Genomic DNA, 16,821 nt, shown 5'->3' with positions numbered 1-16,821 from the left:
AAGAAGCATGTCTTTGACAGTCTGTGGGTGGGTGGGTGGTCACATGGTGGTGTTGCTCCCGGTGTGTGTATATACGCCCTCCACGTGTAGACCGTGTTGCTGAATGTGACTTTCCGGTGACTGGAGTGTAAGTAATTTTGTCTTAGTTTTCGGTATCACTCCAGGAATAGTACAATCTTCCGTCCGGAGAACTCTGTAGATATCAGTGTTCCACTTAATAGAGGTTTGCTCTGAACTGCTGCCTTTGGGAAAAGCATTCCAGAAGCAAGGCATTTTGAGCCCCTTTTGCCTTGCAGGCTCCGCTGGATAATTGTGACAGGGGACTGTATCTGAGGCAGTGTTGCTGCCCGTCACGGGTAATACATGACAATAAGGAAGCCGTCTCTCATGGAACTGTTGGTGGGAGAACTCCATTTAAAAGGCAAAATTTCTGAGTGAAATGATAAGAACTCCATTTCCCTGACACATTTTCTGCTTTTCTTCTTTTTCAAAGAGTCTGTCCTTAAAGACTTCTGAAGTGTAAGTGATCTAAGATATTAGCCATTTCCTCCTAAATTAAAAATTAAGCAAAATAAGGGAACAGCATTAAAAAAAAAAAATTGAGAAGAGCTTGAATAAAAATTCTGGCCTGTACGACCAGGGATCTAAGCTTCCTGTATGCCAGGTGTTTAGTTTATCCATATTGTAGCATGTGTCAGAATTCCTTTCGTTTTGAAAGCTGAATTATGGTCCACTGTACATCACATTTCCTTTATCCATGCATCTCTGATGGACTCTTGGCTGCCATTTTCTTTAGAAGGTCTCATGTTCCTCTACAACCTGGCATCATCTCCGTGGGCCCCTGACTGCCTCCCTGCCTACACCTGTCGCCCAGACATCCTGGACAGTCCTTACTTTTTTTTTTTTTAAATCAGCCTTTATAAGAGGCTCTTAATGTGCTTCCTTTGCCCACTCACAGGTTTCTACGTATCTTTCAAGACTGAGCTGGGATCTTGCCTTCTCTGTAAAGTCTCCCCAGGCCTTCCTCAGCTGGAAGTGATTTATTTCATCCCGAAATCCTACAACAGTTATTGTCGGCAACAGTCTTGTTGGCAATGAATCGTGCACTGTTTTATGACATCTCTGCTACTGTCTGGGACTGTTATTGAGACATTTTATTTAACTTTTCACAATGATCTCTTCCTGCTCTAACTAGATGATTAACTCCACAAAGAGCATGTGTGTTCTGTGTATCTTTGTGCCCACTGCCTCCCGTCCCACCCACATCTTTGCATAATACCTCACATAGATGTATTTAATACACATTTAACATTTCCATTTAAAAGCAATGAACCTGATTGCACTTTAATTCAATGAAGTGGCTGGTCAGAAGCCAACTTCCTAAATCATTTTCATGCTGATTTCCTCATGAACAGCTTCAAAAAATATGGTCAAACAAAATGCAGGAGACAGAAATCTTTCTGTTAGCATCCAGGGTTAATGGGCACATTTATCTTTGAGAGAGAAGGGAGATTACTATTAAATGTCTTATTTTTAACGTCTGTGTTTCAGTTAAAGCATTCTTCTACATGGTCTTGGATTAGGAAGTTGAAAATGGTATACGCTCTTGGCAGGACCCCAGAGATGATGTTTCTATTTAAACCCATCTGATTAGAGGATGTCTTGACCTTTTTAGGTCTGAAATCACTGTACAATGCTTACTGTCACAGGGATTCTTTAAGTTAATGAAAATTGTTATGTCTCTAGTGTTGTTCAGAATGCCACAGGGTCCAGGTTTTAGATGGGCATTTTGTTACTGAATTGCTTGTTCTGCACAGTGATGCATTTTGTATTTATTCTCATGCCTCCCCCCCATTTTTCCCGAATAAGCAAGCATCAGTAATATATGCAGCTATAAGTAGCAGACACCTGACTCTCAGTGACCTAAGCCAATAATATGTTTTTCTCACATCATAAATACAGAGGTAAGCATTTGTTGGGGTTATTTCAGCTGCTCAATGATGTCAGCAAAGATCTAGGCTTTTTAAATTTTTTTTTATTTTTTTACTTGACTATCTTTTGCATTATGTCTTCAAGTTTGTTTTTTCGAGCTCCAAGCATCCCCATTAAGTTCAAGAAGAAGGAGGTGGGAGGTGGGGTAAGCAAGAGACTTCTCTTATGCCTGTCCCTACTTTTGTTGTTATTAGTGGAGGTACTGGGGAGTGAACCCAGGACCTGTCCCTGCTAAGCATGCCCTCTGCCACTGAGCTGTACCCCAACCCTTGCCTGTCCTTTTTTATCAAGAAAGCAGAAACTTTCCCCGAAGCTCCCAGCAAATATTCCCTTATGTCTCATTGGCCACAAGTGGGTCATATGGCCCCCTTAGCTGCAAGGGAGGCTGTCAGGGTACTTGCATTTCAAGTTCAGTAGCAGAGGCCACCACGCTGTTGCTAATGATATGGGCCACAAAATATGGGTGACATTGCCTGAGAGAAAAACGAACAAACAAATTGTTTAAGCGTTGGTCCTTCCCTCCTCACCTGTAATTTTATCTCCTGCAATATCATAGCGAGTATGCAAGGTGTGACTCTTATCACTACTTTAAGGGAATTAAAAATAGACCAGCTCGCAATATAAAGCAGGCTGGCTTGGTTAGCTGCAGCTGAACCGATCAAGCAGCCTGTCTGGGTTTTGTAAATTAGAATATGACAGTGTCCCTTCTTACTTAATGCCCCTGTGTTAAAATGTAATAAGAGGTGTTGGATGGAGTCAAGTCACAGCAGCGTATTTCAGGAGGATGGAATGTTCGGCCCTCGTCCATCAGTGGTCCAGGCAGGCTGCTGGAAAGGTAGCGTCTGGGTTCTAATGAAGACTGGGACCACCTTCTGGGGCCTGCTTGTTTCTTGCTTCTTTTCCATGGAATTTGGACAGTGGGTTTTCTGTCTAACCCCAGATGAGACTTGTTGGCCGTCTTCATTGTAGAGTTGGTGCCTTTAATTACCTACGGCAGCCCTAGAAGAGGCCATAAGTGACAGAGCATCACCATTTAGACAACACATGTCAGCGCTGATTAGCGCGGCTGGTTAGAGCCAGGACTAATGAGGCTGAGGTCACGGACTCGCCCGGCAGCCCAGGTAGCCCGGCCATTCTCCATCCTGCTGCCCCAGCCCAGTCAGCTGCCCCGAGACGCTCGCTGCCTTCTGGAAGGGGGCCAGAGAGGCACCAGCCACAGCCAGCATGGGCTCCTTTTGTTTAAAACCAAGCAAAATAAAAACAGGGTCTGTAATGTACCACCCTCTGTGATCCCTCTCTAGGAATATCAGCATTAATTATTTACATTTAATTTGTTAACCATTGAGTGGTTAATTTTTTAAAAACCCAATGATTTATTAGCATTTTTATAATAAGGCACATTTACTGTCTATTAATGAGAGTTCAAATGGATCAACTATTTAATTTTCTTAATAAAATGGATCAGAAAAGTATCGTTTAGGGGAAAGTCCACACTGTGAGCGTGTTCTCTGCATGTTTTGTGACCTTGTTTTATGAGACAGAATTGGAGGAGAGGATGGCACTGACTTCAGTGCTTCCCCAGCTGCTCTGACTTTGAAGAGCGGGACGCGAGTCGGGGTGGGGGGAGGTACAGCCGGGTTTCCGTGCAGCTCCAAATATCACAAACTGATGATGACGAAGTCCGCTGCGACCCATCACCGCACTTTTCAGCTATATCCCCAGTGATGCTCACCGAGGCAGGCTGGCGCCATGTCACGCCCACGACAAGCGGGAGGAAGGGGCAAACTGGGTTAAGAGACGTGCCCGGCAGATATGCACCCGTGAGTAAATCCAGCCCTTGGCTGCCGAATACAATCTTCGCTGCACGTTTTGATTAAGCAGTTTTAAGAGGGAAGGTTCTGAAAGGCAGGTCCGGCTTGTGAAATTCACAGAAAGGAGGTACTGAGCAGCACTGTGACATGTGCCTACCCCCCCAGGCTCCCCCCCCCCGCCACCAAAGAGGGGAGTTCTTTGCCAAACATCATGGCACATTCTCACTGAGTAACGGGTGTGCAGGCACGGATAGGATTCAGCGTGCAGCGGTCCTCTCCCATCACAGAACCCACGGGTTAAATAGGGTCCGGGGTGCATGTGGCGAGGAGCCGCGGAGGTGGAGGCCTGGATGTGAGCTCCAAGCTCTGCGCTTTGCAGCCTGGAAGCGGGTCTCAGAGCCAGAGAGGATCACAAGAGTCAGTCCCCCGACCCCTCCATGCCGCCTGGGGAACCCTGTTTAATTGAGTAAGGGATTAGCTGATTCAGCCCCCGGCGATGGTGCAGCCAGTGAACTTGGTGCTTCCGAACGCTCGATGTGATTTGGTCCAATTAGGAAGTTGGCTGGAGCCTCGGGCGCGGGCAGCCCTCCCTGGTACCTGCTGTCTGATGCTTTTCCAACTTGCTTTCGTGCGATCACTCTGCTGAACTGGGATGATGTTTCAATTTAGACTCCTGCTCAGTCAGGACTCAGAGCCTCATTGTCTGAGAGTGGGCGTCCTGCCTGTTACCGCTCTCTCCTCCTGCCTGTCCTCGCTTGGACACAACCGTGACACTGCTCACTGGCCAAGTGAGTTGTTAGTGTCCCCCGGCTGCGGCTGGCAGACTTCCACTCTCGCAGGCACGGCAGTGGGTTTGCAGGGGAGGATTCTAGGCTGTTGAAATGCAAGCGTGGTGCCTGTGTGCTCGGAGTCTTGTGGCTCCGGGTGAATCTGCGTTCATGGGTGAGCAGCTTCACGCAGTTGTTGCTAAAGAACATTAGAGTTCACGATCGTCCCTTCTTGAACTTCCACGTGCGCAGACTTCTGCAGCTTTAGAGGGAGAGCCGGGATGAGAACACAGCTTCCCAACTCTGAGCCCGCGCCAGGATACTGGGCTAAGTGGCATGAGCTAAAGCAGGCACGTGGGTACCGTTCTCTGCAGCTTTCCACCCACGGCTGGATTTCTAGCCTCCCTCTTACCCTCCTATTCTTGATGCTCTGGCCTTGCTGGCCTCTGTTGCATTTCCTGAACGTTCTTTCCCAGGTCAGACTGCGGCAAGACTCTCTATTTCTTCTTCCTGGATGGGAGTGTCCTCCCATCCGCTCGTCGCATCACTGAACTAGCTCAAGTCTTACTCTTCAGAGAGACTCAACCTGACTCCCCACCCTGCTGCAACCTCACCCCCCAGTTACTGTTATAGCTCCCAGTAGTCTGCCTGGCAGGGGTCATGTCCTGTGGTGCCTGGGAGCACCATCCTATGGTTTCTCTGTGAATGATGCCCCTACGGAATGACCCTCAGAAGCTTTCTTATCTTAGAGTAGGGCTGATCATGGTCAGACCAGGAGCAGTGGGGGCAGATTGTTAAGTTCCAGACACTGGACTCATCTTTTCCTGGGGTGGGGCACATGCTGGGGGACAGGGCAGTTCCAGCTTTGGAGACACAGTGTGGACTCAGAGTTGCACAGTAATTGGGGCCAGTGAGGATGGAAGGGAGGGAGAGCCACTGGTTTTCCAAGAGTTAGTGAGCAGGTCGGGGGACAAGTCCATAGTGAGGGTGACTGGAGGCTCAGAGAGATGAGAGATTGCAAGATGAAAAAGTTCTAGAGGTGGGCTGCACACCAGTGTGAAGACACTGAACCGTACACTTACACATGATTAGGAAGGTCAGTTTTATGTTGTATGTGCTTTGCCACAATGAACAATAAAACCCGAAAAGCCGCCCCGCCCCTGGAGTGGTCATCAGGGGCCACAGCGTGAATTTTCTCAACATTTTGGGTGAACTTCTGAGCTGTCCTCCTGACTTAACCCCCTCCCCACTCCGCCCTGCTCTGTCTGTTTCTGTAGTCACGTGGTCCCCAGCCATCTTTGCACTTAACCCAAGAATCCAAGGAAGCACGTACTCAGCTTCCTGCTTTACACCTTGGTTCCTCCTGGCGCCACTTCTCTGCCCGAGGGTCCTGGACTGTCTCAGGAAGACTCCTGTTTCACCCAGGACCCTAGGACCTTGCACTGCAGACACCTCCCCTCCGGGAACGCCCCTCAGCAACCTGGGCTTGGCCAGGTGTCTTGCCCGCGTGGCAGAAAGACAATCATAACACGACAATGTGGGGAACCTGGGCTCGCTCTGGACCCCGTTTTCCTGAGAATTCGAGGCAGAGACGAATTTCTATTCTCACTTAGTAATTGCAGTTGTGCAGGCTTGGGGTCACTGCGAATGGAAAGCCAACGGGCGAAGAATCAAGAAATAAGCGCTGGAGCAGCCAGCGCCACGCAGCACAGCCAAGAGGCCGCTCTGCCACTTTATGTGGATAGAGACCATCATTTGTAGAAAGATTTGCAAGAGTCTCACCAGCCCAGAGACACGATGCCCCACTAGGCTTTCCAGTGGCCCTGCCCTCCCCACCAGGATCAGCTAAGTGGCTGCCCAGGTGGGAGACATCAGTACGGACGGCTGCCCGAGGCCCAGGCTTGTCCCCTTGGTAGGAGAGAGATTTCGTTTCATCTTCGCTTTCTTGTCTGGTACTCCACCCTCAGAGATGCTCTCAGGCTCCAAAGTGCTTCCGTGTGCAGCTCCCCAGACCTCCACAGCCATGCTGCCCACCATGGCCCAGAGCACAGGCGGTGACAGCCTGGAACAGGGCCGCTGCAGGCGAGGAGCCCGGAACAGTGGCTCTTGACTCAAGGAGAAAGAAGTGGCTGTAGAGAGTGACGTTTCCCGGGGCTTACTGACCCTGGTCCCCGGGCTCATCTCGCCCTTTCTCCTCCAGGGAGAGTGTCAGCCCATCATACATTTACATGAGGGGCCTCTTCTCCACGGATCATGCCACCCCCTTCCCCGTGGCTAAAAGGCAATTTAATATGCAGAGGCTTTGCTAGAACAGCATTAGGTTATGACACGAGGAAATGGAAAGGAAAAAAAAAACAACCTCAGCCCAAACTCTGCCCTTCAGCCGTCCTCCTGAGAGTGCACTGACGTCGGCCAAGGATGGAGCGAGTGGTTTGGGGCTCAGCGAACCAGAGGGAAACTGAGGCCACTTCCACTGGTGGCGAAGGACTGAAGGGCCTCAAACGAGTTCGTAAGTTCAAGTTTGGTCGAGGGCTTGAGCGGCTCAGACGTTCACTCCCTCGGGCTAGCAGGCGCGGTAGGACCTTTCCAGACAGGACAACCTCTTGGAGGCGGGAGGCATGCTCAGCCCCTGCACTCAGTGGTGACTACCCCACTTAGCCATTGAATGTCACCGCAGCCCATTCGCACAGGAGACAGAATCTACATCTCGCCGTAAAAAAGGTGATGAAATGAAAGAAGTTGTGAAATGACATTTTTTTCTCCAGCAGGTTTGCCGTATCTCCTGCATGGAGGAAAATTGCTTTCTGTAAATCTTGGTCCAACAGAACAAAAACACCTATTTCTTTCCAGTTGGGGAGACAGCCATTCTCATCGCATAATGAACGTATTGTAAGCTGTGACTTTTACAAAGTCTGAGGGAAACCAATCTGAAATCTTGACAGATATGATCTTTCTGGGATGCACTGTTCGTTGACGGCGGCGAGAGACCTCAATTAATTTATGAGCGGGGACAGCGGGATGTGACCCCTTGTGCGCAGTCGAGGTGGAGCTGTCCCAGTCTGCGTTTATGTTCTGGTAATTTAAAAAGATTTATATTAAGCTTTTCTTTCATTTTGAGAGTAGATTAAAATTCTAATGGAAACCATTTGTATGCATTTGTTGAATTGAATAGTATTTATGGCTGTGTTAAAAAAAAACGCTGCAAAATCCTGCCGATAATAAAGTCAGTGAAGCGAGAAAAAGTATAAAAACAGGAAGGAAAGGCTGAATAGAAACCATACTGTATTATACAAGTATAATGAGAGAGCCAAGCCGGGCAGAACGGGGCCAGGATTAGGCCCCCGAATGGATAGTTTTCCTTCTTTAGTGTAAGGTTTTTATAGCCTTTTTATGACTTAAAACCAAATTTACATTTCAAAATAGGCCAGATCGGTCCTCGCAGACCCCATGGCCATATCGTCCTCTTCCATCGTTCTTGATCCCCTCCCAGGGTCCAGGACACACAGGCAAGAGGGAGAATCTAAGCCAAGAAGAGATGCTGATCCCAGGAAAAGAGGACACGTGGCACGGAAGGCCGGAGCTCAGTGAGTAAAGGGCACGTCTGAGGTCAGGAGGGCCAGCAGGTGGAGGGGAGGTAACCCCGGCACCTTCTGGGCAGGACCAGGGACGTCCTGGTGCTTGGATCTGTCCGTGCACCCCGGGTGTCCACATTCATCGCTGTGGCCCTTTGACCAGTACCTGGACTTGAGCCACCAAGGTCGCCCCCACGGTGAAGGGCAGGGTGCACTCAGCGTCTGTTCGCCGGGAAAGCAGTGCCCATGACACGAGATCTGAGAACACAAGCATCTACAAAGGCTTTCTCCTGTCACTTTCCCCAGGGGACAGAAAGTCAAGCCTCCTAGTTGGCTGGGAGGGTAGAAAAAGCTGGCATTCTGTTGAATGGCCATCCATCCCAGGGCCGAGAGAGGGCGGCTCACCAGGAAACTCACGTGGTCTCGGAAGCGGCATCTTGGGGACAGGAAAGCAGCAAGGTGATGGTTAACAGCTCCAGGTGAGGGTAGAATGGAAACTTGCCGAGAACCCACACCGCTCTGTTCCTGGGCTGTTATTTTTTTTCTCCTGGTTGGAAGAACGATCTGTAACAGAGCTGCCAGGATGTCACAAAATGCCTTACGATGCATTAGAGTGGACCGTGCTTAGCGAATTTCACAAATGTGAAGCTGTATTGCTGTCCACAGAAGCCAGCACGGAAAATCAGGGGCATCTTAAGAAAGTACCGTCTTCTCTCAAAATTACACCAAAGCCGGAGTTCTGGGCTAGGCGTTTTCCGAGGCAAATAACACACTCATACCACCCAAAGCACAGCCCCCTTCAGGGCACTGAGTCTCACCCGTCTGGACTCCGGTCACTTCTTCTCTATTTAGTGATGTCATGCCCGTGAGGCCAAAAATTGGGTCCCTCTGGCCAACTGTGTAGCCTGGGCATCCAGCACAGTTCCTGGCACACAGAAGGTACTCAGTACATATTTGTTGAGCTAAATAGTTACGTTCTAGGCCCCATGGGGGATATGACGTGAGTGAGACAAGGCTCCTGAGGGTCACAGGCTTAAAACCTCAGCCAGGGTGGGTGGAGTCGTGCACTGAGGAGGCACCCAGCTCAGGTCCTCAGCTTAAGTTTAAGTGCCTAGTGACACATTTTCGACATTTACTTTCCTATTAACTGCTCTTCAGCCCCAATATCAGAAAGCAACTTTATATAATTTAACAGAAACCCATAAGCCAGTTGCTAGAAGCTTTACGTATTTCTGTCCTCATTGGATTCTCAGTTAATCCTAGAAAGCAGAGAACATTATGATCATCAGCTCATTCAGACTCTGTCTGCCATCCTGACCCTTGTGTCCTTGCTGGCACGGAAGTGGCAGCCCCGTAAGTGTTTGTCGAGTGAATGAAGACAGAGAGAAGCAGTGCAGGAGGGGCAGTGCCGGTGGGGAGGGGTCCCAAGGTGGGGAAGATTCCCGTGTTCTCTAAAATGGCAGGTGGACGTGGCTACTTCACAAGCTACAATGGGGGAAGTGGCAGGGTTTTGGAGATGCTGGTGGGAGGGGATGCTGGAGCAGTTACTCACGAGTGAGGAAGAACTGTTGATGGGTTTTATGTAGAATGGAGGCAAGGTCATATTTATTTTTCCTGTTTATTGTTAAAAATCGGAAATATATACAAACACGGTCTGAAAAATAAAAATCACTCATAATCTTATTTCCTAGAGATAGCCACTGTTACTATTTTCAGTGGGTGTGTGTACTTCTCCTTTCAAAGCTGGGATTATTCTTTTTTTTTAACTTTTTTTTTTATTGAGTTATAGTCATTTTACAGTGTTGTGTCAAATTCCAGTGTAGAGCACAATTTTTCAGTTATACATGAACATACATATATTCATTGTCACATTTTTTTTCGCTGTGAGCCACCACAAGATCTTGTATATGTTTCCCTGTGCTAGACAGTATAATCTTGTTTATCTATTCTGCATATGCCTGTCAGTATCTACAAATTTTGAAACCCCAGTCTGTCCCTTCCCAACCCCTGCCCCCTTGACAACCACAAGTTTGTATTCTATGCCTGAGTCTGTTTCTGTTTTGTATTTCTGTTTTGTTTTTTTTAAGATTCCACATATGAGAGATCTCATATGGTATTTTTCTTTCTCTTTCTGGCTTACTTCACTTAGAATGACATTCTCTAGGTCCATCCATGTTGCTGCACGTGGCATTATTTTATTATTTTTTATGGCTGAATAGTATTCCATTGTATAAACATATCACAGTCAAAGCTGGGATTATTCTTTATATACTACTTTGAAACTGGCTTTTTCCCCTTAATATGGATTTCCCCATGTCATTGACTAACCTTCAAAAAGCATGGTATTTAATGACTACATAGTATTCTATCATATTACTGTAAGTAAATTTATTTAACCAATTCCCTCTAACTGGACAATTCTTATGTCCCCTCAATATTTAGTTATTAAAAGTATAATAGCAGTGCCTTCTATGCAGTGAGCAGTCAAGATTTATTGAATAAGTAAGTGAATGAATGAACGATGCAGAGAACATTCTCACACATAAATCTTTCTCTGTATCTCTGATTGCTTCTTTACAAAAATGATTCTTGCAACTGAAAGTGTTGGGTCAAAGGCTGTATTTTTTTTTAATGGCTCTCAATACAGATGGCCAAATTGCCTTTCAAAAAGGTTGTGAAAGTTATTACCCCACCAGCAACATATGAGTGCATTATTTCACTGCATCAGTAGTGGTATTGTAATTTTTAAATCCATTATTTGCATTTTAGAAAAGTTTCCATGGGGAAAGGGAGGTAGCAGTTAGGGGGTCTTGTGAAGTTCAGGCAAACAATAGTAGGAACCTAACTTTAGCCACAGAGGTTATAGAAGAATGAAAACAGGTCCAAAAGCTACAACAGGATGGAGAATCTACAGGACTTGGATGCAAAAGGTGGGAAGAGATGTTAGAACAGCTCCAATGCCCTCAGCTGATGAATGGATAAATCAAAGGTGGTATGTCCACATATTATTCAGAAATGAAAAGACATTAAGCACTGATACAGGCTATAATATGGATAAACCTTGAAAACACTATGCTAAGTGAAAGAAGACAGTTACAAAAGACCTCATATTGTAGGAGTCCATTTCTATGAAATATCCAAAATAGGGAAATCTATAAAGACAGAAATAGATCAGTGGTTGCCTGGAGGGTGGGGGTGAGGGCAGGTGGGGAGGAAATGGGGAGAGACTGCTAATGGCATTGGAGTCCTTTTGGACGGATGAGAATGTTTCAAAATTGATGGTTGTGATGTTTGCACAAATTCTGTGAATATACTAAAAAACACTGAATTGTACACTTTAAATAGGTGAGCTGCATGGCATGCGAACTATATTTCAATAAAGCTTTTTTTTTTTTTTTTTTTTTTTTAAAGAGAAACAGGGAATAATAACACAATGAGATCAGGATAAGAAGGAGCAACTAAACCCGACAGACCATCTCTTCCAGTTTTAGGAACCGAGAATTGCAAAGCGACAGCCCCTGGATGAAAGCAGGGGCATCTCGCAGCCTAAATAAATAAGCCGAGTACTTGTTCCACAAAGAGGGCGAAGACTGTGGATTCCACAGGATCACAAAGCTTCGTTTCCAAATAAACCATGAATATGATGGTCCAAGGGGAGCAGACCAAGGGGCAATCCAAAAAAGGGTTCAAAAAGACTGTAGATCTTTGCTGGCAAAAGTATTAAAAATAAAGCAACAAAACCAAAGACACTTCACAAGAACCTGAGATGTAAAGAAGAGCAACTTGAGCTGGCCAGTGTTGCGGGACCTGGAAGGAGACGGTGCTGGCACCTGGAAGTATGTGGCCAGGTGTGTTTCCCTGTGATGAACTCAGACGCCCATCAGGGCACCTAATGAAAATCCACTTCGAAAAGTGTCCTCCAATGGGAGGTGAAAATTATTTTCATTTGAATGGGAAGAGAAAAATAAACAGAAGACGCCAAAGGGACTCTCAGATATTTTACTATGAATTCATACTTTGAAGGGAAAATAAGAAAACTGAATTTGTGATGACTGATTAAAAACACATCATCATGCTTCCATATCTTGGCAATTATAAATAATGATGCTGTTAATAGTAGGGTGTATGTATCTTTCTGAATTAATTCTTATTTTATGGTTGGCTTTAATCCTTTGATAACTATGTAAGTTTAAAAAGCTAAAGCTCTAAACGTTCTTAGAAACAATGAACAGTACATATATGTACATTTTAAAAGTATGTACAGTATATTGTGTATATGTATTTACATACAGTATATTGTATATGTGCAGTCAAATTGTAAGAATTCTACCTCATAAAACTGAAAAACGAAAACGAAAACAAAACAAACAAAAAACCCAAGAAACAAACAAACAAAAAACATCATTATTTGCCAGCAGAGATCCAAAGCTGGCAAAATTGTGGTGCCTTAATTTGGGGGGAGCTCTGCTCACCCCAGTCAACAAATCTTGGACCTCTTAACCCCCCTACTTGAAGCTCTTGGGAGCTCTGAGCCCACTGTCCCCTCCCTCCAGGCAGTCTTGGGGACCCTAGTTTCTGAAGCCCCCTGCTTCTGACAGGCGTGTGAGACAGATGCTCTGCTTTGTGGCATTCCAAATCTTAGCTGCTCCCCAAGGTCTGATCGATTCTAGAGAGGAAACCTGAGAGATTTCTGGCAGAAGAGAGAGGCACACAACCTTGAGGAGGAAGTTCAAGTTTGATGAAAGAAAGAGAAAGATGGGCTTGGCTCCTAACCAGCACACAATTTTATTAGTTCTGTAGTCTTTCCTCTGGAGAAGACACCTCTTGCTGCCTTTTCTTGGGGAAGGACTCCTCTATTTTATTGTGGAGGAAGGAAGAAGAGGAAGCTGGTGGGCTTTTCCAGCCTCCTGCCATCTGGTGGGTCAGCATCATTTCATAGACAAGGAGACTCCGGTGTGCAAATGTTTATTAACTCTCCCTGGGCCTGAATTCAAACCCAGCTCGGACCTCCAAGTTCATGGTCTTTCCATTGCTCCCCAGGGCCTCCCAAGAAAAACGGCTTCCCCTTTTCCCTTCCTGCCAGAAAAATGAGCTTCCCCTGTTTCCTCTGGGGGGGAATGTGGGAATAAAATGACTTTGTGTTAGCAGGTAATTCATGCTGCTGGCTGCACTGAATTATTTTGATAGGTCCAGGCTGTCTGACTTCTGGAGGTGCTTATTTATGGCTTATTTCCTGGTCCAGGGCAGAGGTAAAGTGGACGCCCGCCCTGTTGGATGATCTCAGACGCTGGACCCCACAAAAGCTGAGAGGAGACTGATGAATGGGATTCAAACTCACTTCTGCCATCCTGGGTCCTTGCTGGGTTAGAACACCGTGTGGGTCCACGTGGTTGAGATTTTTGTGAGAAGCCTCGGGTGCTGGGGTCGCTTTCTCCAGGGGCATTTCTAGGACTTGAGTCTGTGTTAGAAGATGGGGGCCTGTGTGCTTAGTCACCAGGTTTGAGGCTGGTCCTCCTGGGAAACCCAGGACAGGCCGCTCCTTCACTGAGACCCAGAGTGTGACCAGCAAGTCTCCCAGGGCTGTTTCCTGTCCTCAGCCTCGCCTCCTGCCATTCTCCAGTGTAGCTGCTGCTTTTTCCCTCTTTAGCTGCTGTCACCAGAAACCCACACAAAGATTTTTCCAAGTGTGGTTTTAAAGCAGGGATTCTTAAATTTTCAGAGGACCAAGAACCCCTTTGGCAGTCTATGGATCCCTTCCCAGAACAATATTTTTAAATGCATAAAATAAGATACGGAGGATTACAATGGAAAGCAGTTGTATTGACGTACAATCATCAAAATGTTTTTAAAACTCACTTGTGATAGAGAAAATATGTACTTTTTAAAATTAATGAGTTAAATAACAAGATCCAGCCTGGGTTTAATAACCACCATAATTTTGAAACAGCGATAGGGTAAATAATATTTTGAGATATTTGCAGCAACTAGATATGAAAACATCTGTGATTTCTATTGGGAATAAACCACAGACACTGCTAACACTGCCGTGGTTCAGCACCCGCGTTTATAATGAAAGGAAATGCTAAATTTCAGCTAGAGGTTAGTGAGGATAAAGATGTAATTGGTTTCTTACCCGACTTGAGGGTCTCCCTGAATTCATGGAACTCCTGGAAAAAAGCCTAGTTTTCTACCCTCAAGATTTTTTAAAGAAATAACTAATTTATTTATTTATTTATTATTTATTTTAATTGCTCAAAGACTTGATTTCTCTGGTTCATCCTCTCTGCAAGCTCAGAATTCTTTCCTCAGTCTTTTGAACACCTTTCCTTTCTTTTTTAAAAAGCCCATTACTTCTCTGGGCTCTGCAAACACAAGGAGAAATGCCAAGAAACACCTTGGAAATACGCAATGGACAGGAAATGGGGGAGGAGCTACTATTCATGTTAGGTAATCTCTCTATGACAGGGTGTCTTGTCCTCTCTGTGCACCTCTCGCTAATTCATCCTCCTCAGCTTGTCTGCTTGTCTCTTGTCATCATGAATGGCTGGCATCTGGTGTCCTCCCTCCTCTGGTATTTGGGGTCCTCCTGCCCTCTTGAGCCCCTCACCTGTGAATCAGGCAGTGGCCCCAATCTTTTTGCCTGTAGAGCCCCTAAAAGAATTTTGAAACACTCTGTATCTCTTCACACATCTTTACATAAACAGCTCAAATGTTTAATTATGTTTAAATCATATTAAAAGATTTATTTGCCAGCATATTTTATATTGTCTACCTCTTTTAAGTACATATTTTATTAAAACCTTGGAGCTGCAGATTTTAGCTCATCCAATTTATGTAACAGAAATGACAAAGCCAGTCTTCACTCTCACGTCAGTCATCGAAATCGAACATTATTTCACAGAAGAAGTATGAGTCCCCATAACGGACCATCTCAGTTCTGAATGTGAATCCTGATATGGCCAGGATGTGGCCTCGGATGGAGGGGAGGTAGACGGTGGGTGCAGAGATGGCGGGCGGCGGGGAATGTGCCTGGCTTCCTGTCCAGGTAAACTGCGCCCGTCAAAGTCTGCCTGAAGCTCTCCATGCCCTGTCCTCAGGGCGCCTTTAGCAACAGAGCGTTCTGGAATTGTCCCTTCTTTGGTGTCCCAGAGATATTTACACTCCTGAGCGATTCAGGATAAGTGACAGGAAAGCTTTCCTTTTTTTTCTTCTTCTAGTTTTATTGAGATATGATTGATACACAGCACATGTGAGTTTAGGGTAGACAGCATAAAGACTGACCTACAGACATCGTGAAATGCTCATCACAGTAGGTCTAGCGCACGCCCGTCCTCTCATATAGACACAATGTGAGCAAGGTCTGGCTTTTGTTCACTAAAGAGACAATTGCACAAGGGGATGGAGTCGGGGGTAAACACAGCACGACGCCAGCATATTCTTGGACCGAACAGTTTTGGGAAGCTGAGAACCTGGGTTCCCTTAAAGCAGTCCAGGTCCACTAAAAAGGTGTTGGGGGCTGTGGTTTCTTTGCAGACTCGTGAAATAAAGAAAGAGGCTATTCCCTGCTTCATTAACGTCTTGATATCAACCACGCTGCCAGCACTTTTCACTTCTTCAGTCACCAGGTAATCACTGAGCACCTACCCTGTGCCGATGCTGTGCGGGCTGTTGGGGGCAACCAAGCCACGGTTCCTGCCCTGTCTGCAGAATCAGGAAAAGGGGACAAAGGCAGTATCGTGACAGGGACAGGGAGCCCACAGGGGAGGGTCTCAGCTCAGGGGACAGATGGGCTTCCTGGAGGACAGTGTCCACTGTAAGGCCAGAAGGACAGGCCTGAGCAAACTGCTAGATGGGGGAGGGGCGGCAGGTGGGGAGGGGGGCTCTGCGGACCGAGGACCCAGCATGGCCAGAGGCCCGGCGGCTGGAGAGGGAACACGAAAGAACAGGACGTGCCAGAATGGGTCCATCCCTCAGACAAAGTGCAGGAAATCAAAAGGCCCTTTTAGTCCACTGCCTGCAATGCAGAGAAACAGAAATATCGAGGCCACACACTAAAATTAGTGACTGGTGTTGAATTATGATCCCAGCATCTCAGCAGGAAGGCCAGAGCCGTGACCTCTCTTCATGAGAGGTGCTATTCTAGCAGTTTTTTTATTTCAAGGCGTTTAATCGCTGTCAATTAACTAAGCCTCTAAAGATGCAAACGTGCAAGGTGGAATGCTCTCCGGTTCAGAGAGTGGGAGAGTCGGTCCAACAAGTCTACGCAGTTGGCCTCAGATTGGCTCCAACCTGACATCAGGGAGCTCTCGGTGGTGACAGCAGCTACACCTCTTCGCTTCCTTCTTGGGTCCTGTCTCATTGAGCCACCAGGTGCGGCTCCGTGGAGAGGATGGCCCGGCCACCTGCCCTGCCAGCCACCTGCCGGCCCCTGGGCTTCTGTTCTTGCCTTTGCTTTTCTCTTCCGAACTTGGCACAGCAAAGCCAGTCCCAGGAGGAGAACGCTTTCCCAAGAGGAGGCCAAGCTTCTTGGCTTTCATTTTAAATACTCCTGGCTTGACATTTTTTTCCCTTTGCACTTCACAGAGATGAGGGAAAATCCCACAGGTGGGACTGGTTCTCACCGAAAAGACAAGAGTGCCCAGGCCTTGTCGAGAAGGCAGGGGAGAGCTGACCAGGTGG

At 46.7% G+C, this 16,821-nt stretch overlaps 1 protein-coding gene across 2 annotated transcripts in view; it reads left to right on the top strand.

The window, feature by feature from the left end:
• The window catches only part of DCTD (dCMP deaminase), a 112,414-nt gene extending 97,517 nt beyond the window's left edge, over positions 1–14,897 (top strand). The window contains exons 6-9 of one of the 2 annotated variants that reach the window (XR_012502423.1): positions 7,513–7,645; positions 8,061–8,154; positions 8,449–8,621; positions 11,554–14,897. The gene's annotated coding sequence lies outside the window, so the exon portion shown is untranslated. The remainder of the gene's footprint in view (positions 1–7,512; positions 7,646–8,060; positions 8,155–8,448; positions 8,622–11,553) is intronic. The other variant, XR_012502422.1, reaches the window with a different exon arrangement.
• The last annotated feature ends 1,924 nt before the right edge of the window (positions 14,898–16,821 follow it).

Source organism: Camelus bactrianus, chromosome 26 (genome assembly GCF_048773025.1).
Source record: "Camelus bactrianus isolate YW-2024 breed Bactrian camel chromosome 26, ASM4877302v1, whole genome shotgun sequence".
Lineage (NCBI taxonomy): Eukaryota > Metazoa > Chordata > Mammalia > Artiodactyla > Camelidae > Camelus > Camelus bactrianus.
This window is presented reverse-complemented; position numbering and strand designations above follow the sequence as displayed.